The sequence below is a fragment of the Mustela nivalis genome (assembly GCF_964662115.1).
Source record: "Mustela nivalis genome assembly, chromosome: 9".
NCBI lineage: Eukaryota > Metazoa > Chordata > Mammalia > Carnivora > Mustelidae > Mustela > Mustela nivalis.
Window position 1 is genome coordinate 95,047,295 of NC_139028.1, and position 25,268 is coordinate 95,072,562.

Here is a 25,268-nt window from a genome sequence, read left to right on the forward strand (position 1 = left end):
TTGATTTTTAACGTACTGCTTTATTTAGCTACATTACTTTCATTCTATTAGCTATCATTTCATCTCTTCAAAGTATTCCCTTATTTACTACTCAATATCCTAGTCAAAGCTTTTTCATATCTGAATCACAAAACCCTACTTTGTATTCATAACTCTGTAAAATCATTATCTGTCAAATTGATAAATTCACAGACAATGCCACAGTCTTCTTTTAGCAGATATTTGTTAAAGACAACTCAAATATATCTTTCAGTTAGGAGTCATGAAATGTGTTAATTACAACAGTTTTGTTCCCTTTTTTCAGGTCAACTTACAGTTATATTTTATTTTGACACAAAGGGATTGATTATACTCCTTTACACTAATATGTAAAACCATTAATTACATGTTGCCATTATATTAGAATATACAACTTCATACTCTCAACACAGAGTCATTGCCAGCTAATATTGTGAGGAAATTTTACACATTTCTTATCAGCTTGCTCAGTGAGGCCCTTTCTATGCTATCAAATACATTAATTTTTTGCTTGCCGTATGTGTGGAATTGATAACTTTTGTGATTGATACGGAGTTACCCAATCATAGACCACTGAATGAGTATCTGGGATTGACTGGGTAAGTGATTTTCTTCTCTCCAGATCTCACACTACTCATAAACTCATACAAATACTCGTTGTTGAAGTTTAATAAAATCATGACTATTAAGAACAGAAATAGATCAAATGGAGCCTAGCATTACCCACTAAGGAGCTTGGGTTCTAATTGGTAAGCAAATGTCAACTATTAAAGTTTTTTGAGATAAAATAGACATAATGAAAGATATGCTTTAAAATAGTGAAATACTCTCCAAGCAACATAATTATAACTGACAGGAATCTTGGATTACAAGAGCACATCTCACTCTAATTAGAGGAGTGAAATTAGATAAGTCATATACTGGTTCAGTGCACTTAATGTGCTGTAATACCCTATGTCTAAGAGTTAAGTAGTATAAAATAGGGCAAAAAGATACTATGTTTCAATAGGGATATCTGTATACATCAGGCTAAATAGCTATTGTAATGGAAACACTGGAGGAACATATTAGTGGATGTATCACCTTCAACTTCACTATGAAAGTCAGAATCCTAGGAGTGACTTCCCCCTAGACAAAGACTACAGAATCTGTCCTGCTCCCCACATGTATATTGCCATCACCTTCATTCTTAATGCAGCTCTTTTTGTTCCCTGAACAAGCATGATTGGAACCTCCAGACTGCTCTCCTGGTATCTGCACTCTGCCATCATCTAATCCACTTATATTTCTTTCCTATTTAAACACTGGAGTGATTTGACATTTTACTTGAAATACATTACAAAATGCATCACATGGCCCCAATGTCCTACATAATTGGCCCCCGGCCTACTATGCTAGATTTATCTTGCACCAGTAAATTCTTTCTCCAGACACAGTGGTCTTCATTCATCTACTTAAATAGCTGCTAAAATGTGTTTCTTTTTGGCTTATGGTATTTACTTACTCTTTCATCTGATTCTCAGATGCACGTGTTTCTTCTCTTTCTGTCACTGTGTTTGAAACCAAGTTGGATAGATAAAGGCATCTGGTGAGATTTTAAAAGCACAGCAAATCAAAACAAACTTTATATTTTTGCAAAAATAAAGGTGATGAATGACATCTCAGGAACTCTGGAGTACATGGACCACTTCTCTGCCTCTCAGAAGTAGTTTCAACCACAGAGGTGCAGGCAGATTAGTCAACCTGAGTGCCCTCTCCCTCCCACCACCTGGGAGGGCATGCCACTCTGGAAGTTAGGATCTGATAGAGCAGAGCATATTGCTTCCTACAACGAGGAAAATGATTTTTTTTTTTTTTAAGGAAGAGAATAGAAAAGTGTTGAATCATAAACATACTATAGATAAGATCCTTTTTCTTCCATTGGTTGAATTGTGTAAGGGGCTGGGTAGAGATCAGAAAGATGATTTCAACGCAGTATTACCCTTCAGGGCTCTTTCAGAGCTCAGTTCTATGCCACATCCTCAAGGAGGCGCCCTCCAGCCCTCCAGTGTATGGCAGTACCTTTATGTAAATATTTCATAATCCTGGGGCACCTGGGTGGCTCAGTGGGTTAAAGCCTCTGCCTTCAGCTCAGGTCATGATCCCAGGGTCCTGGGATTAAGCCTTGCATCAGGCTCTCTGCTCAGCAGGGAGCCTGCTTCTCCCTCTCTCTCTGCCTGCCTCTCTGCCTACTTGTGATCTCTGTCTGTCAAATAAATAAATAAAATCTTTAAAAAAAATTCACAATCCTTAATGTGCCCATTTGTGCTGTGTATTTCTTTTTTTTAAATTATTTTTTATAAACATATATTTTTATGCCCAGGGGTACAGGTCTCTGAATCACTGGGTTTTCACACTTCACAGCACTCACCATAGCACATACCCTCCCCAATGTCCATAACCCCACTCCCCTTCTTCCAACCCCCCTTCCCCCAGCAACCCTCAGTTTGTTTTGTGAGATTAAGAGTCACTTATGGTTTGTCTCACTCCCAATCCCATCTTGTTACATTTATTCTTCTCCTACCCCCCTAACCCCCCATGTTACATCTCCACTTTCTCATATCAGAGAGATCATATGATAGTTGTCTTTCTCCGATTGACGTCTTTCGCTAAGCATGATACCCTCTAGTTCCATCCACCTTGCAAATGGCAAGATTTCATTTCTTTTGATGGCTGCATAGTATTCCATTATGTATATATACGACATCTTCTTTATCCATTCATCTGTTGATGGACATCTAGGGTCTTTCCATAGTTTGGCTATTATAGACATTGCTGCTATAAACATTCGGGTGCATGTGTCCCTTTGGATCACTTCGTTTGTATCTTTAGGGTAAATACCCAGTAGTGCAATCGCTGGGTAAGAGGGCAGTTCTATTTTCAACATTTTGAGGAACCTCCATGCTATTTTCTAGAGTGGTTGCACCAGTTGCATTCCCACCAACAGTGTAGGAGGGTTCCCCTTTCTCCGCATCCTCGCCAGCATCTGTCATTTCCTGACTTGTTAATTTTAGCCATTCTGACTGGTATGAGGTGATATCTCATTGTGGTTTTTATTTGTATATCCCTGATGCCGAGTGATATGGAGCACTTTTTCATGTGTCTGTTGGCCATCTGGATGTCTTCTTTGAAGAAATGTCTGTTCATGTCTTCTGCCCATTTCTTGATTGGATTATTTGTTCATTGGGTGTTGAGTTTGCTAAGTTCTTTATAGATTCTGGACACTAGTCCTTTATCTAATACGTCGTTTGCAAATATCTTCTCCCATTCTGTCAGTTGTGTTTTGATTTTGTTAACTGTTTCCTTTGCTGTGCAGAAGCTTTTGATATTGATAAAATCCCAATAGTTCATTTTTGCCCTTGCTTCCCTTGCCTTTGGCGATGTTCCTAAGAAGATGTTGCTGTGGCTGAGGTTGAAGAGGTTGCTGCCTGTGTTCTCCTCAAGGATTTTGATGGATTCCTTTCTCACATTGAGGTCCTTCATCCATTTTGAGTCTATTTTTGTGTGTGGTGTAAGGAAATGGTCCAATTTCATTTTTCTGCGTGTGGCTGTCCAATTTTCCCAACACCATTTATTGAAGAGGCTGTCCTTTTTCCATTGGACATTCTTTCCTGCTTTGTCGAAGATTAGTTGACTATAGAGTTGAGGGTCTATTTCTGGGCTTTCTATTCTGTTCCATTGATCTATGTGTCTGTTTTTGTGCCAGTACCATGCTGTCTTGATGATGACAGCTTTGTAATAGAGCTTGAAGCCCGAAATTGTGATGCCACCAACGTTGGCTTTCTTTTTCAATATTCGTTTGGCTATTCGTGGTCTTTTCTGGTTCTATATAAATTTTAGAATTATTTGTTCCATTTCTATGAGGAAAATGGATGGTACTTTGATAGGAATTGCATTAAATGTGTAGATTGCTTTAGGTAGTATAGACATTTTCACAATATTTATTCTTCCAGTCCAGGACCATGGAACATATTTCCATTTCTTTGTGTCTTCCTCAATTTCTTTCATTAGTACGTTTTAGTTTTCTGAGCATAGATTCTTAGCCTCTTTGGTTAGGTTTATTCCTAGGTATCTTATAGTTTTGGGTGCAATTATAAATGGGATTGACTCCTTAATTTCTCTTTCTTCTGTCTCCCGAGAGGGTTTCTCTAATATCTCCCATGCCTTTTTTGAGCCCGGCTAGAACCTTGAGAATCGTCATTCTGAACTCTAGATCTGACATATTACCAATGTCTGTATTGATTAGGTCCCTAGGCTTTGGTACTGCCTCTTGTTCTTTTTTTTGTGATGAATTTTTCTGCCTTGTCATTTTGCCCAGATAAGAGTATATGAAAAAGCAAGTAAAATACTAAAAGGGTGGCAACAACCCCAGGAAAATATGCTTTAACGAAATCAGAAGAGATCCCAAATCGTGAGGGGCAAGAAAGGGGATAAAAAGATGTTCAGAAAGAAAAAAAGAAAAGAAACAAACAAAAAAAAAAACGAATAAAGAAAAAATATAAAAAAGAAAATATATATATATATGTTAGATAAACTAGTTTAAAAAACGTTAAAAAAGAAAAGGGTAAAAATTAAAAAACATTTAGCAGAAGAAGAGAAAAAAAATTGAAAAAGAAGAAAAAATTAAATTAACTGTAAGACTAAAGAATCATGGGGAGAAAGCCATGCATTCCGTGCTTTGCTTTCTCATCCTCTAGAATTCCCCTGCTCTCCTTGGTATTGAAACTGCACTCCTTGGTAGGTGAACTTGGTCTTGACTGGATTTCTCCTTGATCTTCTGGGGGAGGGGCCTGTGGTAGTGCTCCTCAAGTGCCTTTGCCCCAGGCGGAATTGCACCACCCTTACCAGGGGCCGGGCTGAGTAATCCCCTCGGGTTTGCTTTCGGGAGCTTTTGTTCCCTGAGCGCTTTCTGTAGAGTTCCGGAGGACAGGAGTGAAAATGGCGGCCTCCTTGTCTCCAGCCTGGAGGAGCTGAGAGCCAGGGGCCCCACTCCTCAGCCTGCGCTCAGAGAACAATGCCCAGTAACTCCCGTCTGCCTGACCTCCGGCCATGCTCCGAGCTCACCGAGCCTGCGACCGGTTCAAGGTAACCCTGAGCTATGAGCTTACTGTTGGCTCTGTCTCTGTAGCCAGCTTCCCCGTTCTTATAGCTGTAAGCTCTGTGACACTCAGACACCCCCGATCTTTCTGTGACCCTGTGGGACCTGAGGCCACGCTGACCCTGCGTGGGCTTCGCCCCGGTTTAGCCTCTGGAGCGATGTCCCTCAGTGGAACAGACTTTTAAAAGTCCTGATTTTGTGCTCCGTTGCTCCGCCGCTTGCTGGGAGCCCCCCCCCCCCGGTCTATCTTCCCGTCCCTTTGGATTCACTTCTCCCCCAGTCCTACCTTTCAAGAAGTGGTTGACCTTCTGTTTCTAGAATTGCTGTTCTTCTCTTGATCACCCGTTGGATTTGTAGGTGTTTGCAATCTTTAGATAAGCTATCTAGCTGATCTCCTGCTAGCTGAAGTAGTCTCAGCCTGCTACTTCTCCATCATCTTGACTCCTCCCCCTGTGCTGTGTATTTCTAACAAGGTGATGTAGCTGCATTTTTTCTCACACACTTAATGATAGAGCATTTTTTCACTGAGGATTCTATGTAATTAATGATGTAAGAAATACAGACTGAGAGATACTGTTTTATGATAACCAGATACCTGAGTGTATTCCAGTGCAACCTTCTAGTAATAGGCAGCAATAATATTGCAGAGACGTGTCATTTGACATGTTAGTCTGCATGGGCTATATAGGCCACAGAAGAGTAAGCCCCAACGTCTCTGTGTTTCAATCACACAAATTCTGGTGAGAGTCTGAGCATCTGTCCAAGCTACTGGACTTCTTTGGAGTGGCTGGTTTATTCAGTCTTTGCCATTACAGTGTGAACACTTCCCCATAAATACCATGGAAGAGGAAGAGAGAAGAGAGGTAGTAATGCCGCCATTAGATGTTTTGGCCTAGAAGTGACACATACCTCTTTTACTCATAGACCATTTGTCAGATCAATCCATGTAGTCTTTTCTGTGTTGAAGGGATATAAGAAACATGTTTTTCTTTAGGTGTAAGAGGTAGAAGAGACATGATATTTGTGGGATCATGTGGGGAATTTTAATGATCAACTGTTACCTAACAGTGATTCAAACTATAAAAATTGGAAGATAAAGACCAGGTCCAAATTTGATCCTATACCATTCTTGATGTTTTGCAATTGAAGATGTCTCAATTTTAATAAATACACCTAATATTTTTTTCTCCATTCACAATGTAGGACAGTATTAGAGATAGCATGAAATTGCTGCCAATCTGTATTTTTCTCCTGGCCCTCTTTATTGCATTTAGCAGCATCTTAATTCTTAACTTTTACTAAAACATAGGTGCTTTGATATTAGAATGGGTTACCCCATTGAAGAGCATCTTGGTTCTTTCCACAGTTTGGTGACCGTAGCCATTGCAACTATGAACATTGGAGTACAGATGGCCCTTCTTTTCACTACATCTGTATCTTTGGGGTAAATACCCAGTACTGCAATTGCAGGGTCATAGGTAATATCTATTTTTAATTTCTTAAGGAATCTCCACACTGTTTTCCAAAGTCGCTGCACCAACTTGCATTTCCACCAACAGTGTAAGAGGGTTCCTCTTTCTCCACATCCTCTTCAACACACGTTGTTTCATGTCTTGCTAATTTGGCCATTCTAACTGGTGTAAGGTGATATCTCAATGTGGTTTTAATTTGAATATCCCTGAATGGCTAGTCATGATGAACATTTTTCATGTGTCTGATAGCCATTTGTATGTCTTCATTGGAGAAGTGTCTGTTCATGTCTTCTGACCATTTTTTAACATGATTATCTGTTTTGTGTGTGTTGAGTTTGAGAAGTTCTTTGTAGATCCTGGATATCAGCCTTTTGTATGTACTGTCATTTACAAATATCTTCTCCCATTCCGTGGGTTGCCTCTTTGTTTTGTTGACTGTTTCCTTTGCTGTGCAGAAGCTTTTGATATTGAAGTCCCAAAAGTTCATTTTTGCTTCTTCCTATGGTCTCCTCTAGGATTCTAATGGATTCCTGTCTCATATTGAGGTCTTTTATCCATTTCGAGTTTATCTTTGTGTACAGTGAAAGAGAATGGTCGAGTTTCATTCTTCTACATATAGCTGTCCAGTATTCCCAGCACAAATTATTGAAGAGACTGTCTTTTTTCCACTGTATATTTTTTCCTGCTTTGTTGAAGATTATTTACCCATAGAGTTGAGGGTCCATATCTGGGCTCCCTACTTTGTTCCACTGGTCTATGTATCTTATCTGTTTTTATGCCAGTACCATGCTGTCTTGGTGATCACAGGTTTGTAGTAAAGCTTGAAATCAGGCAAAGTGATGCCCACCATGGATGACTGGGTTAATTCTGAAGTAGTTGATTTTGGTATAGAGGTAAAATATAATATAATTGGTCTACTAGTGTGGTGAATACAACTGCATTCTAAGTACAGTATTTCCTTTATTCTAAGATACTACTGTTCTCTAACTCACTGGATATGTAACAATAATTTGCAAAAAGAAACAGTTCATGTTAAGTGTATTTATAAAAAGCATGGTGATTTCAGAAATTTTCAAATGAAGAAATACTGTAACTTTTAAAATATAGAAAACACAGTCATCTAAATTTTAATTCTCCATGCAAAATATTTTTAGTTCTATTATATTTTTATACATGTTTGAACCATTGAAACAAATAAGATGGGAAAAAGAAAATCATCATATATTGCCTATATAAGCCAAGAAATTTCCATAAATTTGGTTTTCACATTTTTTTTAAGAGAGCAGTGTCATTAATAATCTCATTTAACACATTAAGTTATAAGTTTGGAGATGAGTCATTTGCCCAAGTTCATATAACTCATAAATGGCAGGACCAGGATTTTTACTTAGTTGAGACTAATTTTATAAACCGCTCTGTGATCCTCCCATTAACCAAATGAACTAATGGAAGTTTGTAAGAAATATACTGTATGCACTTTCTTGAATATATGGTAGTACCCCACAGACCACTGCTCTATCTCTTAGGGACTGTGTGTGTGTGTGTGTGTGTTTATATTCCGTCAGAATGGTAAGAATAATAACATTTTGTTCTTATTCAAACCAATTTGTTTGACAAAAGTTCTAGGGTGAAAATGTTAAAAACTGACAGTATCTCTAGGTCAAAGGATAATTATAGTGAGAGATTAGTTTAGTCACATCAGAGAGAGTTCACTTCAGACATTTTTCTAGTGTCAGCTACAATATTTTCCACTCACTAATGGGAATCTGAGCTTTTCTAAGGAATAAAGAGATACAAAATAACATTACATCAAAGGAAAGAACAATCTTCTTTTTGGTAGGAGTGGATTTATAATTTACTTCTTTCCATTGTTAGAGTAAAATCTAAAATGCTTTTTCTTTTTTCCCTGAAAAAAAAATTTTCTTTACTAATTCTAGCTGCTTATGCCTTGTCATCTAATTCAGACGTACTCTACAGAAATATTCCACTGGGTGGAGATGCCATCCAGACTGAGAAAGTGGTCACATTTATTTTTTCCCTCATTTTCATTAGGATAATGGCTCAGGAGCGTAGCTAGTGTCATGATTATGGGTAATGATTTCTGTCTATAAATTTCTCCACATTTCTCAATTTTACCTTGGATCAAGTTAAAATAACACAAACTATGTATCTGAAGCACATTGCTTTGGTGCTAATAGAAATTAAAAACAGTGGTGTTGAACCATTATCTTACAATGAGGTGTGTTGTAAGAAACATTTGAATTAAAGTAATCCATAGAAAGAGATTTTCTACAATACCATTTAGTATCCTACAGTATAGGGACCCAAGGGAGACATTTTCATGTCACTGTGTGAAAGGGGAACCTTTTGCCTACAAAACAGAATGGTTTTCTATCTTGGATTCTATCCAGAGGAAATTTTTAAAATTGTATTTATTCTCATGAACTGATGTAACTGACAATGGCTTCTTCTATTGGACCCACGTAAGTGTTATCTTGATGCTATCTATACTCAATGTCAACGCATAAGAAAGATCTTTCCTGGGGCACCTGGGTGGCTCAGTGGGTTAAGCCTCTGCCTTCAGCTCAGGTCATCATGTCAGGGTCCTGGGATCGAGCCCCACATCGGGCTCTCTGCTCGGCAGGGAACCTGCTTCCCCCTCTCTCTCTGCCTGCCTCTCTGCATACTTGTGATCTCTCTCTCTGTTAAATAAATAAATAAAATACTTTAAAAAAAAAAAAAGAAAGATCTTTCCTGATCACTCATATAATGTAGTACCTCTACCCATTTTGTCACAGACTATTTACTTCTCTTATTCTACTAATTTCTCCTTATTATATGTAATCAATTAAGTGTTCTACACACACACACATATATTTATTTATTTTATTATAAAGTAAATAAAATAAAATTTTATAAATAAATGAAATAAAATAAAATTCATTTTATTGGTGGAGGTTCCATATTGATATTATTGGTATAGTATACTCTTTTCATATTTGTGGCCTCTCTGGAGTCATTGAGATTATATATATATGTGTGTGTATATATATATATATATATATATATATATATATACTTATGTGTATATATTTATATTTATATTTATTATCTCTCTTCTTCCACTAAACATAAGCTCCATAGAACCAAGAACTTTTTCAATTTGCTTACTATGGGAAGCATAGCTCCTGGGATGTGGTAGCAGCTCATTGAATAAATGAATGCATGAACAAACAAACACCCATGATTTTCCTTTTTTTCTTTTCTTTTTTTTTTAACCTTCCTGTAATCTCTAACCAAACTAAGGCCACACTTCCTAAACCTAGCAATGCCGTTTCTCTCAACAGTTTTCATTCTACTATGATCTTGCTCAGGACACTGGACTATCCATGCTCTTGTTGGATCAAACTGGAACTCTTTGGCCCTGCTGCTTTCCCTGTATGTGGAGTATTTTTAAAACAGTTTCCTATGCCCACTTGCCAGAAAAGTTCCCTCAAAAAGAAGCAGCTGCTCGAAAACATATTCTCAGATCATCTTTTTATCATTCTGACTTTGCTTTGAGTTGGTTTTCCTGCCTTGCTACCTCTTCTTCTGGTCTCTATCTTCTGCTTTCTTTGGTGGAAGCCTTGCTTTTTCACTCATTGCTTCTGACTCTGATGGAGAAGGATAAATAGAGCGTAGAAGGTTTTAGAGCAGTGGAAACTCTGGATGGTGCCATAATGATGGATACGTGCTATTATACATTTGTCCAAACTGACAGAATGTACATCAGGAAGAATGAACCACAATGTAAACTGTAGATTTTGGATGATTATAATGTGTCAGGGTAGACTCATCAATTGTACTACAGGTACCCCTGTGATTGGGGGTGGGGATGTTGATAATGGGGAAGGCTGAACAAGTCTGGGGAGAGGGAAATCTCTGTACCTCCCCCTCAATGATTCTGTGAACCTTAAACTGCCTAAAAAATAAATTCTTAAAAAATGCAGTTGGATGACTAAGCGCAAAATTATGTACAGCACAGCAAAGGTATAAAAAAATAGTACCCAAGATGTTTTCAAAGACAGGTCGCTAATGAGTTTCAAAGTAATGATAAGGAAAAATGAATTAGATGGCAAAGGAAAAATTAGTGACAGGAAAACAACTGTGAGAAAAAAATAATATTGATCAGCATTAAATGTAGCACATGGAAAATTCAGTACTTTATAATCACATTTGCCTTAATTTTTGACTTGTGTGATAGAACTTAACAATGTTGAAATGAGGAAAGGGGATGAGATCTTAGGGAAGCAGGAAAGAGGATCATAAAGAGGGAACACCCACCAGAAACAATTTTCTTAAGTTAAATTACATGTATCACATTTAGTGCTTCAAACCATATTGTGTAACAATTTATTTTATTGGTGGAGATTCTGTATTGGTGCAGTATACTCTTCTCATATTTGTGGCCTCTCTGGAATCATTGAGATTATGCATCATCCTAGACATCTTGAATGTTTATCAGGACAAGTTCATTCATGACTTGGCTCAAATAAGGGTCACAAATTCGTCCTTTCTGTCCTAGATTCTCTACTTTTATTACTCCATGTACACTTCTTGGGTGAGTTCATCTACTCCCAAGGATTGGAGCCATATGTATATGCCTATGAAACTAACCTAGACCTCACTCCTGAGATCTAGAAATATGTGTATACCTGTCTACTCATCATCTCTTTTTATCTCCCAAGCACTGAAACCCAGTACTTCCTAATCCAGTGTCCTTACATGCCCCTCTCTCTCCTATGTTTTTCCCTGTTGTCTATTTGAGTAAATGTAGCCACCATCATCTAATTGTTCAAGCTAAAAATGTGATTGGGAGGGAGACAAACCATAAGTGACTCTTAATCTTACAAAACAAACTAAGGGTTGCTGGGGGGACCAGGGTTGGGAGAAGGGAGTGGGACATTGGGGAGGGTATGTGCTTTGGTGAGTGCTGTGAAGTGTGTAAACCTGGTGATTCACAGACCTGTACCCCTGGGGATAAAAATATATGTTTATAAAAAATAAAAAATTTGAAAAAAATGTGAACATTTTTATTGACTGCTGTTTCTGCCTTATAATTGCGTCTAATGATCTATAAACATGTATCCATTCCTTACACTTCATGTGTCTCAAAAAAAAATTTCCTCTCCGTTTTCATTTCCTTTTTTTTATGTTAATCTCTTACTTAAAACTCTTGAAAATCCACCTTGGAAATTCTAATGTCCTTTGTACATCTCCCCTTTCCCTTCCCTCCCCTCCCTCTCTCTCTCTCTCTCTCTCTCTCTCCCTTTCTCCTTCCTCCCTCCCTTTCTTCCCTTCTTGCTTCCTTCCTCTCTCTCTCTCTCTCTCTGGTCTCCCCTTTACCTTGTCTCCAAAAGAATCTTTCTAAAGTAACAGTCTAATCTTTTCAGTCTCCTGTATAAAACCCACCAGTGGCTATCCATTTACCTCAGGATAAAGTATATGGTTTTCTATGCTCATTAAAAAAAATAAGGTAATTATAGATTCCTATGTAGTCATAAGAAATAGTAGAGAGATGCTGTGTGCCTTTACTCTGTTTCCCTTACTGTATAGCTATAAGATAACATCACAATGAGGACGTTGATATTGATACAGTCCAGTGATCTTATGATATTTTTTATCATGGTTTATCAGCCCTTTATGATGTGGCTTCTGCCTAACACCTCCATCATTATATTCCACTAAGCCAACTCTCAAGGGTTTATTGGATTAAGACAAATGGTAATTACACTCACATTTAGAGATTTATATGTATAACTTTCATAATGTTTTCATATCTGTGATCTTATTAGACTCTTCAGGGAACCCCATTACATAAGAAAAGTATGTATCCTCAGAGATGGCAATTTATAGATTGATCTAAGTAGGCAAAATACAATGTTTAACTTGAGATCATAAATCAAGTCAATGGGACCTGAGTGAAGTAGTAAAATGTAGAGAACTGAATGTTTGCTATGTACCTAGAACTCAACTTGCATTATATCATCTAATCTGTAAAACTACTTGATGAAGGAGACACTCTATGATATGAATTATATTCTCTAACCTTCAAAGCCCCTTATTTTATAGATGAGGCTCATGAAATTATATAATTTACATACGATCACATTACTATTCATTAATGGAGTATACTTTGACTACCATCTACTTTTCAAACACTATGAAAGCTTTAGCCTTCTTATGAATAGGTTGCCAAAGACTGGAATTATTCCTTAAAGTTCCTGTGAGAAGTGAATTCTTATTACAAAATATTCTTTTTTTTTTAATTTTTATTTACTTATTATTTATTTATTTATTTATTTATTTATTTTAAAAATTTATTTTCAGTGTAACAGTATTCATTGTTTTTGCACCACACCCAGTACTCCATGCAATTTTTAGAACATCTAAGAAAGTCATTAGGAGCCTGAAATTTGAAGAAGTTTGTTGTCTTATGAGCCTACTTGGTGCTCTGCCCCAACATACACGTGGTCATTTAGAGTAAATACAAGTGCTTGAGACCAATTTAATTTTAAGATCTTATTTTCAATCTCATGGAGAGATGATGATCCTAAAGTCCCCATTTGCTTAGTAAGAAATGGTTTTAAGAAAGCAAGATTACACCAAAGCATCAGTTAGAAAGGTATGTCAAGATGTAAGCTGTGGATTCTTTCCCTCTAACTGCAGTTTAACTTCCAGACATTCCTACCCCAGAGCTGCAAAACTGCTTACTTATGTTGGAAACTGTTGCCTTTTGTGTAGGAGGCAGATGGCATTTTCTTGGCACAGTGCAGAGCGGATTTGCAGAACTAGCAAAAAGGAGGAGGGAGCAGAAGAGGAGAGAGAAAATGTTTTCTCGTGACCCTTCCTTCAGCAGCAGCTGCTGCTATAGTATGCACTTGACTTGGCCAGGTGGAAGTCTCTAGGGACTCTATTAAAACATAGTGTTAAATTACAAAACGAGACACCCACCCATCTCCCCATTTGAAAACGGTATGGCATTCAGGCTTATTTACAGTAAGGTAAAGGTCTGTTCTTCGTGCCACCCAGTGCTGAAGTGGGAATTAAATACAATAACCTATGAAAGTCATCATATGAATCTCTCCTATTTTGTGTTACACTTTCATTGTTTTAAACAAACTTGAACTGCAATAGCCTGGAAATCCTGGGATGGCATCTAGAGGTTCTCACATATGTTTTTGTTTGCTCTGGATAGAATTTGAAAAAATAATTAGTGAGTTATCTGTATATTAAAATAGGAGACTTCATAGAAACATCTCAAAAAAATCACAAAGCTCAGCTCCCTTCACTGACAAGAGTCAGTGTACAGAGCTGAGGAGAGGGAGCAAATGCTTTGTGGAGAGTCTATCCTTTGTCTTTTTACCTCATGTGTTTAGAGTCATTTTTTCATCTTAAGTCAGAGAATATATGACCACTCACAAACTATTTTAAATTAAAAACATATCAGTCTAGACTTAAGCTCATTTTTGTTCTGGAGAATACTAAAGAACTTCTAGACTTCAGTGAGGAATGATGTGGTTGTTTAATATATTTTCTGTAACTGAAAGTGATGTTAGGGACACAGTGACTTGTAAGGTGTGCTCCACAGAATCCTTGGTATTTATGGAAATGGCTCTACCACTTCCTAAACCCCTTTTCCAATCAGAACAATTTCAACTATGTAACTATATGTAACTATGTAAGTATTATCAGAATTATTTCAACTATGCGTGTGCCATGTGGCATGAGTTCACATATCTTAAAGATTTCACTTCTAGAAAAAAGGAAATCATTTTAAGGGCTGTTTTAAGCATAGTCAACTTGCTTTGTAGAGGGGAACACACAAGCCAAAAATATATATATTTGTCCTAAATCATCTGGTTTATAAGGAACTGGCGTAGAGGAATGGAATTCTGTCCTATAACCAGGAACCAAGAACATTTTACATTCATTTGAGACAAATCTTCTGAAGCTGTAACCTCTAGCCAAACTTTGGGCTTATAGGTCAGTGGTTCTCAGTTGGAAGGACGAAGCATTGATGAAGCATTACTCTACCCCAGAATCAGTCAGGATTATCAAGATTTGGTGGGAAGTGGGAAACTTCCATGCCCAAAGCACACATGGGCACATAATTGTCTCTGTAGAACATTCTTCTTCTGCCCCCTCCGTGAAGACTACTTGCTAAAGATTCTGCATTAATTAAAAGCTGTTCAGAGTTTTCTCCATAGCAGTGCTTTCAGCATTTCTTCATGCCTGAAGCCCATGCTACCAGTAGAATATAGTGGCCCCAATCATTTTTCCCAAGTACATGTGATGGAGGCAAAGAGTGAAAAGAATTGTTTGGACTTAAAATGACTCATGTTCTGATTAGTCTACTAGCAGTGCAAATTTGAGCACATTATTTAAGCTCACAGAGCCTCAGTTTTTTCCTATTTTTAATGGAAATTAATATGCACTCTCTGTAAGAATTGCCTGAATTCAAGAGAACACTTTTCAGAGTTTCTAACAAACTGTATGACATGCAGAGGTTAATACATATCATTCCCCTTCCCCAAGTTATCAGAGAATCAGTGTGAAATATCCTCGTGACATATATTTTTTTATTGATAGCCAACATATAGTACATCCTTAGTTTCAGATGTAGAGTTCAGTAATTCATAAGTTGTATATAATACCCAGTGCTTACCACATTACATGCCCTCTTAATGCCCATCAGCCAATTACCCCCCCACTACCCACCTCTCCACCAGCAGCCCTTGGTTTATCTCCTATAGTTAAGAGTCTCTCATGGTTTGTCTCCCTCTCTGATTTCTTTCCATTCAGTTTTCCTTCCCTTCCCCTATCATCCTATGTGCTATTTTTTCTTTCCTCTGTGCTATTTCTGATATTCCACATATGAGTACAACCATATAATTGTCCTTCTCTGACTGACATAGTTCACTCTTCATAATACCCTCCAGTTCTATCCATGTTGACATAAAAAGTAAGTATGCATCCTTTCTGATGGCTAATATTCCATTCTATATAATATCTATATAATATAAGACATTTTATATATATATATAATATTTTCCTTATCCATGCATCTTTCAATGGAACAGGCTCTCTTTACAGTTTGGCTATTATGGACATTGCTGCTGTGAACACTGAGCTTCAGGTTCCCCTTCAGGTCATTCCACTTGTATCTTTAGGGTAAATACCTCATAGTGCAATTGTGGGTTGTAGGTTAGCTCTGTTTTTTTTTTTTTTTTATAATTTTTTATTTTTTATAAACATATATTTTTATCCCCAGGGGTACAGGTGTGTGAATCGCCAGGTTTACACACTTCACAGCACTCACCAAAGCACATACCCTCCCCAATGTCCATAATCCCACCCCCTTCTCCCAAACCCCCTCCCCCCAGCAACCCTCAGTTTGTTTTGTGAGATTAAGAGTCACTTATGGTTTGTCTCCCTCCCAATCCCATTTTCTTTCATTTATTCTTCTCGTACCCACTTAAGCCCCCACTTGAGGAACCTCCATACTATTTTCCAGAGTGGCTGCACCATCTTGCATTCCCAGCAACGGTGTAGGAGGGATCCCTTTTCTCCACATCCTCACCAACATCTATTGTTTTCTGACTTGTTAATTTTAACCATTCTGACTGGTGTAAGGTGGTGTCTCATTGTGGTTTTGGTTTTTATTTCCCTGATGCTAAGCAATGTGAAGCATTTTTTCAGGTGCGTGTTGGCCATTTATGAAGGTCTTCTTTGGACAGGTATCTGTTTATGTCTTCTGTCCATTTCTTGACTGGATTATTTGTATTTTGGATACTGAGTTTGAGAAATTCTTTATAGATTTTAGATACCAGCCCTTTGATACATCATTTGCAAATATCTTCTCCTGTTCCATAGGTTGCCTTTTAGTTCTGTTTATGTTTTCTTTGCTGAGCAGAAGCTCTTTATCTTGATAAAATCCCAACAGTTCATTTTTGCTTTTGTTTCCCTTGCCGTTTAAATTTTAGTAATGACCTTTAGTGCCTTAAATCAGGGGACTAAGTCTATGAGAATTTTAGTCATTGCCAAAGAATTAAATTGGTGAAGACTAAAAAAAAAAAAAATCTGTTTTCTCTGAAACTATACTGGAGCAGAGCCTTCATTTCAGCTATTTAGGAATACCTTCAAACTAATACTTCCCTCCTGGCACCAAACAGAAATCTGACTATTTGCATCTGTTCATAATTGTATATAGGGTATATTCAAAGCAAGTTCCAAATGCATTGATTCATTCTTTTCCCATATATACAATTATTTAAGCAGCAAGCAGAGCCTCCTAGGTAGCATAGAGAAGTTACTGATATTTGAAAACACTGTTTTGCTGTTGTTTTTTTCCCCCCAAGATCAACTCAGCTCAAAGAAGAATTTTAAAATTCTTCAATGTCTTGCTCTGTCCTTTTCCTGTGGGGTTGTTCTAGAGGAGCCCTACTATCAGGGCTGCTAAAAAGACATGTGTCCCAGAGAGTAAATTTGAACTAAATAAAAACACAGCAACAGGGAACCTGGCTTCATTTGTGCTCCTTTGAAATGTAAAAATAACACCCAGCATAGTCAGGATCCCTGACTGCTGATCACAATGCATAAAATAAAAGGCACAGTCCAAATGAAAAGCATCTTATTCCCAGGGACATACTTCTTACAGGTTTGGTTTTACAGCCTGAACCGTTACTAAATGTGGCGCCTCCTACTTTCTTTTTTTCCCTCTGTCCTCCAGGGGTAACAGAGTGCTCCAAATACAACTTTAATTGGCCTGCTCTGGCTTAACAGGGCCATCTGCTGTGGCTTCTAAGACTGTCTCTTGGGTCTCTTCTCTTCCCTGAGCATAGCAGGGGTCCTTCACTGTGTCTTGTACCAGCTGCATGCTAAATTTCTATATATGTTCATTTCATTTTAAGGACAGTTTTTCTAAAAGAGTTTTTTAAAAGTCACTTAGGTCTTTTTTGAAGGCTTTTGTGCTTAACTTTTCTATTGCCAATGTGGAACAAAATCATTTTTTAGAAAAAGAAAACAAACAAGCAAAAAGAAAAAAAAATCAAGAAACATGCAGGGTCTAAACAAAAAGTCCTCTTTGTATTTGTGAATAAAGCAGGATACATAAGAACACATTTAGCTCAGAATAAAATTTGTATGCATTAGGGAAATGGGTTTATGATGTGTTCATCTCCTTAGCAAACGCATTGTACTGCCAAAATGAATATTGTAGCTATCAGTGCCTGGTGTCGCTATTGAAATCGGTATTTTACAATAATCAGTTTCACTCTACGTTATTTTGTCTGAGGGATGCCTAATCTCCCTTTCCTTCCGAAGTCATTAATATTGCCAAAGTAATCATGGGGCATTCTGTAGAGTGTACCTGCAAATACTCTTTTCATGATCTGTCAAATGTTGAATACCTGCAAGTTACTAGGGGCAAGAATTCACTTTTTCCTGAATGGAAACCTGGATAAACCTGTGGTTTGTACGTGTTGGTGTGGCATAAGGAGAATTACAGAATTATAATTTATATGGAATTACACCACACATATGAAGGTTTCACTATATTCTAGACATTGTTCTAAGTGCTTTGTATGAATTAATTCATGGTGTATTTAGCTTTAACACGACTTTTAAAATAATCATAATTCTGAAGAAAGAACCCACAATAGGATATATGTCAGACTCAGATCATTTGAAAGCTACGGATTCATTTGGTGATATGTTTTATAACCTCTGGATAACAGAAGGTATCATCCCTTCTCTGTGTCATTTGTAAAGATTGCCTTATGCCTATACCTTTGATGGTAGGGATATCACTAGATCAGCTAATCTCATTAATATGTCCATATTTTAAGAAGTCATTTCTTGGTAATCTGCTTCCCATGGAGCTTTGTCTGCAAGGAGAGATTGTGCCTGCCCAGTATGTCCAGTCAAGACTTCTCACAAGGGCCATGTGTGAAGTGAATGAGGATGATGTGATTTCATCCCCAGGAGATGGGAACATACTCAATAAATTGAGAAAATTAAGTCTTTGAGATGCTTGGAAAACTAGGGAACCACCCAATCCCTCTCAAAGTCATATAATGAGTGTGTAAGATTCTTTGCATTTTGATCAATAGATAATGCATCATTATAAATATTTTAAAGTTTTTATACAATGCCCCTTAGATTTTTGGCCAGTATCGTGCTTTCTCATTTGAAACATGCGACTTTGGGTTGCAGTTGGTGGCCAACTGAAGTGCAGTCTCTGTGTTTTAAAGAGGAAATGGCATGTTTTTGGTATTTTAGTTGATCAACCTGCCATTATAGATCGCGAGTGACTTCCTTAAGCACTCGTGGTTTTGATTTGTATTTCCCTGATGCCAAGTGATGTGGAGCATTTTTTCATGTGTGCATTGGCCATTTATGAAGATCTTCTTTGGATAGGTGTCTTTTTATGTCTTCTGTCCATTTCTTGACTGGATTATTTGTATTTTGGATACTGAGTTCGAGAAGAGATAAAATGTAGAAGAGAAAAAATGTAGAAATAGAGAAGTAGAAGGTTGAGGAAGAGATAAAATGTAGAAATAGTGAAATTGAAGGTTGTCTTTAGAGAGAGAGTTTGAAGTTTCCTATCACCATGCTTTTATTTTGCTACCCTTATTCCTCTGATTGAAATCCAGTTAAGTCATGCTCTTGTCCAGAGGTAGACAATTCCATACCTTCTTGCAAACAGTTTTAGAAATGCACACTTTCCACCACCAGTGGGAAAAATAACCCACTATGTTCCACCTGTTCTTCCATTTGCTGATCTCATGTGTTAAAAAAAAAAAAAAAGTTGGTGTTTGTTTATTCTTTTGGAGAAAGTATAATTAATGGCTAGATGAATTGTTTACTTGTTGCATGGATAGAGTCAGAAAATTAGAGGCTCAAAGTAATTTGACAGGGAGAAAATCCTTTTTTGTTAGAAGAGGGAGGGGCAGAGAGAAGGGGAGAAACCTTAGCAGACTCTGCCCAGTGCAGAGCCTGATGCAGGAGTTCCATTTCACAGCCCTGAGATCATGAGGAAACCAAGAGTCAGATGCTTAACCAACTGAGCCACCCAGGCCCCCCTGCCAAGGAAAAAATCTTAAGCAAGAGGAGAAAAGGTTACTCTAGTCAAAATGCCAGAAAGTGTTAGGGGACTAAAACTCAAGCCTTCAGATTTCCATTCTACTGAGAATTCCATAGAACATGAACATAGAATATCACATATACAAATATAAGATCAAAAGAAAAGAAAAGAGGAGTACCTGGGTGGCTTAGCCACTTAAGTGTCTGCCTTTGGCTCAGGTCATGATCTCAGGGTCCTGGGATCAAGCACCTCATCAGGATCCTTGTTCTGCGGGGAGCCTGCTTCACTCTCTCCCTCTGCCTGCAGCTTCCCCTGCTCCTGCTCTTTCTGTCAAATAAATACATAAAAGAAAGGGAGAGAATTTGTCTACTGTGGTGAAAAGCCAAGGATCTTGGGGATGCTGTCATTTTAATTGTTCCATAAAACTTTCCCACCTTCTGAAGTTGTTTTTAGTAACTGTATTTCAAGTGACCAAATGAATGATACTGAACAATGGGTGTTTTTGCTTTGCCTACCTTTAGGGACAGACTGGAGTCAAGAAGACTACAAAACTAATCAGTAGAAATCTATCATAGTGACATTTAAAAAAAGAAACTAAGTAACTTTATTTTTTTCAGTCACAAATTCATTTGAAATAGTCCATTTTATTTTTCATGAGATTCAGATCCCAGTTAAACCTCTCTTTTGGGGAGCACTATTTATTATCTGTCTTTCTTACCTCTGCTTAAGTGTGCCTGCAGAACTGATTACACCACAATTAACAAAGATCTCAATTATTAGAGTTTTCCTTGCATAGTAGGTTCCAGTTTGCTCTTCCCCCCACCTTAGAATTTTATTTATTTATTTGACAGAGAAAGAGCAAAAGAGCACAAGCAGGGGGAACAGCAGACAGAGGGAGAGAGAGAGGAGGAAGCAGGCTCTCCACTGAGCAGGGAGACCCAGGTGGGGACCCTGGAATCCTGACCTGAGCCGAAGGCAGATGCTTAACGGACTGAGCCACCCAGGTGTCCCTCCAATTTCTTCTTTTTGGTAGCAAAAAATGAAAGATAGTTTTAAATAAAATGCCTGTTTTAGAAGCCTCTATCACATTCCTATTGGAATCATCAATAAACCATCAATATTTCATTCTCTAGCCTTTAACTTAATGTTTACTCATAAATTATGGCTGTAACGTGTGATGCTGTATCCCAGCCCAGGATGAAAACATGAGGCTTTGGATTTCTCATCTGATTTTGTTCTTCATGTACTTAGCAGGGGCTGGGGAGGTTCCGTAGTCTAGTGCTTATCAAGTCTGCTTCCCTTAGCAGGGGCTGCTCTTCAAATTCTAAATGTTGTGGATAAGGAGGACAAGAAATGACTAGTAAAAATCTAATTAAAATGAAAATTTGGGAGTTCCATTACTTTAGTAACTTCATCATTAGCTATTTTTAAGTCAGTTACTCTACGCAGTGACAAAGAGTTGGTTTCACGTCTATCAAGTGCCGCGCACTCTTGAGAAAAGACGCATCCAAATTTATACAAGAATGATGTTTTATGCCATAGCCTTCAATAAATTTGGAGAGTAAAAACACAAGTATTAATTATATTACTTTACGTCTCTCTCTACATGAAGATTTGATTGGTTTAACTACAGTATACAAGCTACTTGTTTAAAAGTTTTAAAGCTGGTGTTTCACTGTCCCTTTGCGATCATAGTTGGGAATCTGTTTTATTGTCTGGGTGTTTACCACGTGAGATCAATCTAGTCTCAAAATCTTTTTTTTTCCCCCCTTAAGATTTTATTTATTTATTTATCTGGCAGAGAGAAGGAGGGCATGATCAGGGGGGAGCAATAGGCAGAAGGAGAGAGAAAAGCAGGCTCCCTGTGGCCCAGGACCCTGAAATCATGACCTGAGCTGAAGGCAGATGCTTAACCCATGGAGCCACCCAGGCGTCTCTAGTTTCAGAATCTTGAGATGAAGTCAAAGATCTATACGCAGGCAGGGGCAGGTATTTACCTGGAGGATGTCATTACAACCCTGATATTTACTTGCGGAAGAGCTTTCCTTAAAGTAGAAAATTAGAACTGGGTAACTTAATGGCCACAATGTAGGACTGGCATTGTGTCACAGTACAAACAGGGCCTAGAGAGACACAGCCTCATGTTTGTTTGTCTGTTTTAAATTTGTATTTTGATTTTTTTTTCTTCTAGGGAAAACTGTTAATAATGAGAATTTCAAAAGTGTTCAGGCAACTTGCACAAAAATTAATAAAATAATCATAGGGGAATGCTGGAAAAGGTTCTTAGGATCTCTAGCTGTTCCTTGATACTCACAGGCAAAAAAAATTTCGTCAGATAATCAGAATCATCAATAGCCAGTCATATTGGGGACTAGGAAGGAAATTTAATGAGGCCTGTTAATTCAATCAATCATCAAGGGAAAATTAGAAAAAGATAAATGGAGCAAAAAGTAGAGAGGATAACTGCTATCAGGTTCCTTAGAGAACAGGAGATCAAAGAGTATCCTTAGTTCCTCAGAGCATCCTAGTGACATTACTCATCTTTTTTATAGGTGGCGGTGCTTTATCTGTCCTAGGTTCCAAGAGAAGATTCTATATCTATTTCAGCTTATGCTTGATCAAATGAACATATTTGGAATCTTGAATAATCCAACTAGAACTTCCCTTTCCTTATCATTAAATAATAAATATAATAAATATAGCATTTTGATTATGATACCATTCTATAGTTTTCTAACATGATATTATTAGGGGAAGCTTTATAAAAGTTATAAAGGAACTCTGTTATTTTTATATTTTCTTGTGGATTCATAAATACTTCACAATTAAAAGAAAAAGTATAAAAAACTATCAAGAACTCAGGTCTTGTTTCTAATACTGTTCGCCGAGAAATTAGTTCTGAACTCCTTAGAGAAATGGTTGATCAAAAAGTTTCACAGGGATAAGGATATGCTAAAAGGTGGGCTCTCCGCTCAGCAGGGAGCCTGCTTCCCCCTCTCCCTCTGCCTGCTTCTCTGCCTACTTATGATCTCTCTTTCTCTGTCAAATAAATAAATAAAATCTTTAAGAAAAAGAAAAGGGTTGCCTACGTGGCTCAGTGGGTTAAGCCTCTGCCTTTGGCTCAGGTCATGATCCCAGGGCCCTGGGATCCAGCCCCACATCTGAGTCTCTGCTCAGCAGGGAGTCTGCTTCCCCCCTCTCTCTCTGCCTGCCTCTCTGCCTACTGGTGATCTCTCTGTCTGTCAAATAAATAAATAAAATCTTTTTTTAAAAGATCCAGGACCCTGAGATCATGACCCGAGCCGAAGGCAGAGGCTTTAACCCACTGAGCCACCCATTTTTTTTTTTTTTCAGAAGGCACTCAGTGACATTTCTGGCCACAGAATAAAGGCGCCCCATTTTTTTTTTTTTAAAGGATACACTAAAAGGACACAGGAGCCAAATCAAAAAACTCCTAGTGCCCAAAACTAGGAAAAATTGAGCAACATGACAAATAAGGTAGTATTGGATTATAACACAAAACATAAAATAAATATCCATGAATCTGTAATGAGATAAATAATCAACTGAATAAATAAGTAAGAAGGGAAGATAAGAACCATACCAAAGAGTTCCAAATAATGTGTATAGATACTTTGCCTTCCGGGGAGTGGAGCGAAATTCCTCACTCCTCAGGTGTGGGCTGCTCCTATTGATGTCTTTCAGAGGGGTACATACTATGGAAAGGTAGAAAACAAAGAGTAACTCTCCAGTGGAGAGTCCTGGCAAATACTATCTTAGGTGATTGGTGTTAACTTCAGGCGTCGTAAATCATGTTATAATGTGTACCCTTGATATGATGTGATTGAAAATGGTCTTTACCACCGTGGTGTTCCGCTCAAAAACCCAGAATTCTAGTTCAATCATGAGAGAAATATCAGATCAATTCAAATGGAAAGATATACCACAAAATGCCTAACCAATAATCATGAAAACTGTAAAGGTCATCAAAGCAAAGAAAGTCTGAGGAAATTACTGTAGCCAGGAGGAGCCTAAAGTGGCAAGGTGACTGGATAGGATCTTGGAGGATACAAGGAACATTAGGTAAAAATCTAGGAACATATGTGTAAAATGTAGACTGTAGTTCATAATTGTGTAATATTTATTCATGAATTGTGATAATAGTTCCATACCAGTAGAAGATGTTAAATATAAGAGTAACTGGCTGTAGAGTTTATGGGAAGTCTGTATACTGCCTTCACAAATTTTCTGTAAATTTACAACTATTTTAAATTAGAAGTTTATTAAAAATGAACTGATAATAGTTTTCACCCAGATTGATTAGTAAGTTAAATTTATAGCTCTATTTATTAAATAAACCAAACTATCTCCATTTAGACTTCTCTTTCTTTCTCTTTCTCTGTTTCTCTTTCATAAAATTTATTTGGGTACAACCTTGGCTATTATTGTGACCTATCTGCACCAATCTGACATTTTAATTGGTATAACTATACCATACATTTTACTGTCTGATTGTGTACCTTAGTTTTCCCATTTTAAAAATCAGGATATTAGTATCAACTCACTGGATTGCTGTAAAATACAGCCAAATTATATTCAGAAGGCACTCAGTGACATTTCTGGCCACAGCAGCATTTCCCATTTACCTTATCCTTCCCCTTTTAAGAGGTGAAGCCTTATTTCCCTCCCTATGAATCTGGGCTGGACCTGAGGACTTGTCTGTATCAGGTGCAATGATTCAGATGTGAAACTGTGGGACTTCCTAGGTTGGCTCAGAGAAAGCCATGCAGCTTCCACCTTGGAACTCATGCTCTCAGATGAAGCCTCTCTTCTAGGGATGGTAACTCTTGGGACCCTGCCACTGGGAAGCCCAAGTCAAGTTATATGCAAATGCCATGTGTATGTACTTTGGTTGATAGTCCCAAATTTGCCTAAATTTGGAGTCATTCCAGCCCAGGTCCTAAACATGTGACAGACATATGAATGAATAAACCTTCAGATGGCTTTAGCCCCATCTTCGTAGTATACCCCAACATTTTGAGCTTTCCTAGTTGACACTCCAGATATCGTGGACCAAAGACAAACTAAAATCCTCCACCACAGAATCTGTGGTTATTGTTAAGCCACTGAATTTAAAGTGGTTTATTTTTGCAGCAATTAATCAATCCTGTCAAAATTTCTATTTTTCTTCTTTTAAAATGAAAGAAGAGAGCAAATGCTTTTAGGTCTTACACTTTTCTCGGATGAAATGAAATCCCATTCTCTCCATGAATTCTTGAACAGGAAGGGTGCATTTATGAGCTGTACTTAATCTTTGAATCTCGCTGTGCATAGAATGGTCCTAGGCAGAGCTTTTCTTGTAATAGTAAATACCATTAACATGCGCATGAAATCATTTACTTGTCTGACTCTGATCTCTGTAGATATTGCTGACACTTCCCTCTGGTTGTGGTCACATAAACCAGGAGAGCCAGTTTCTCCACCTGACCATACTACTGACTTGGAGTAACTGAAT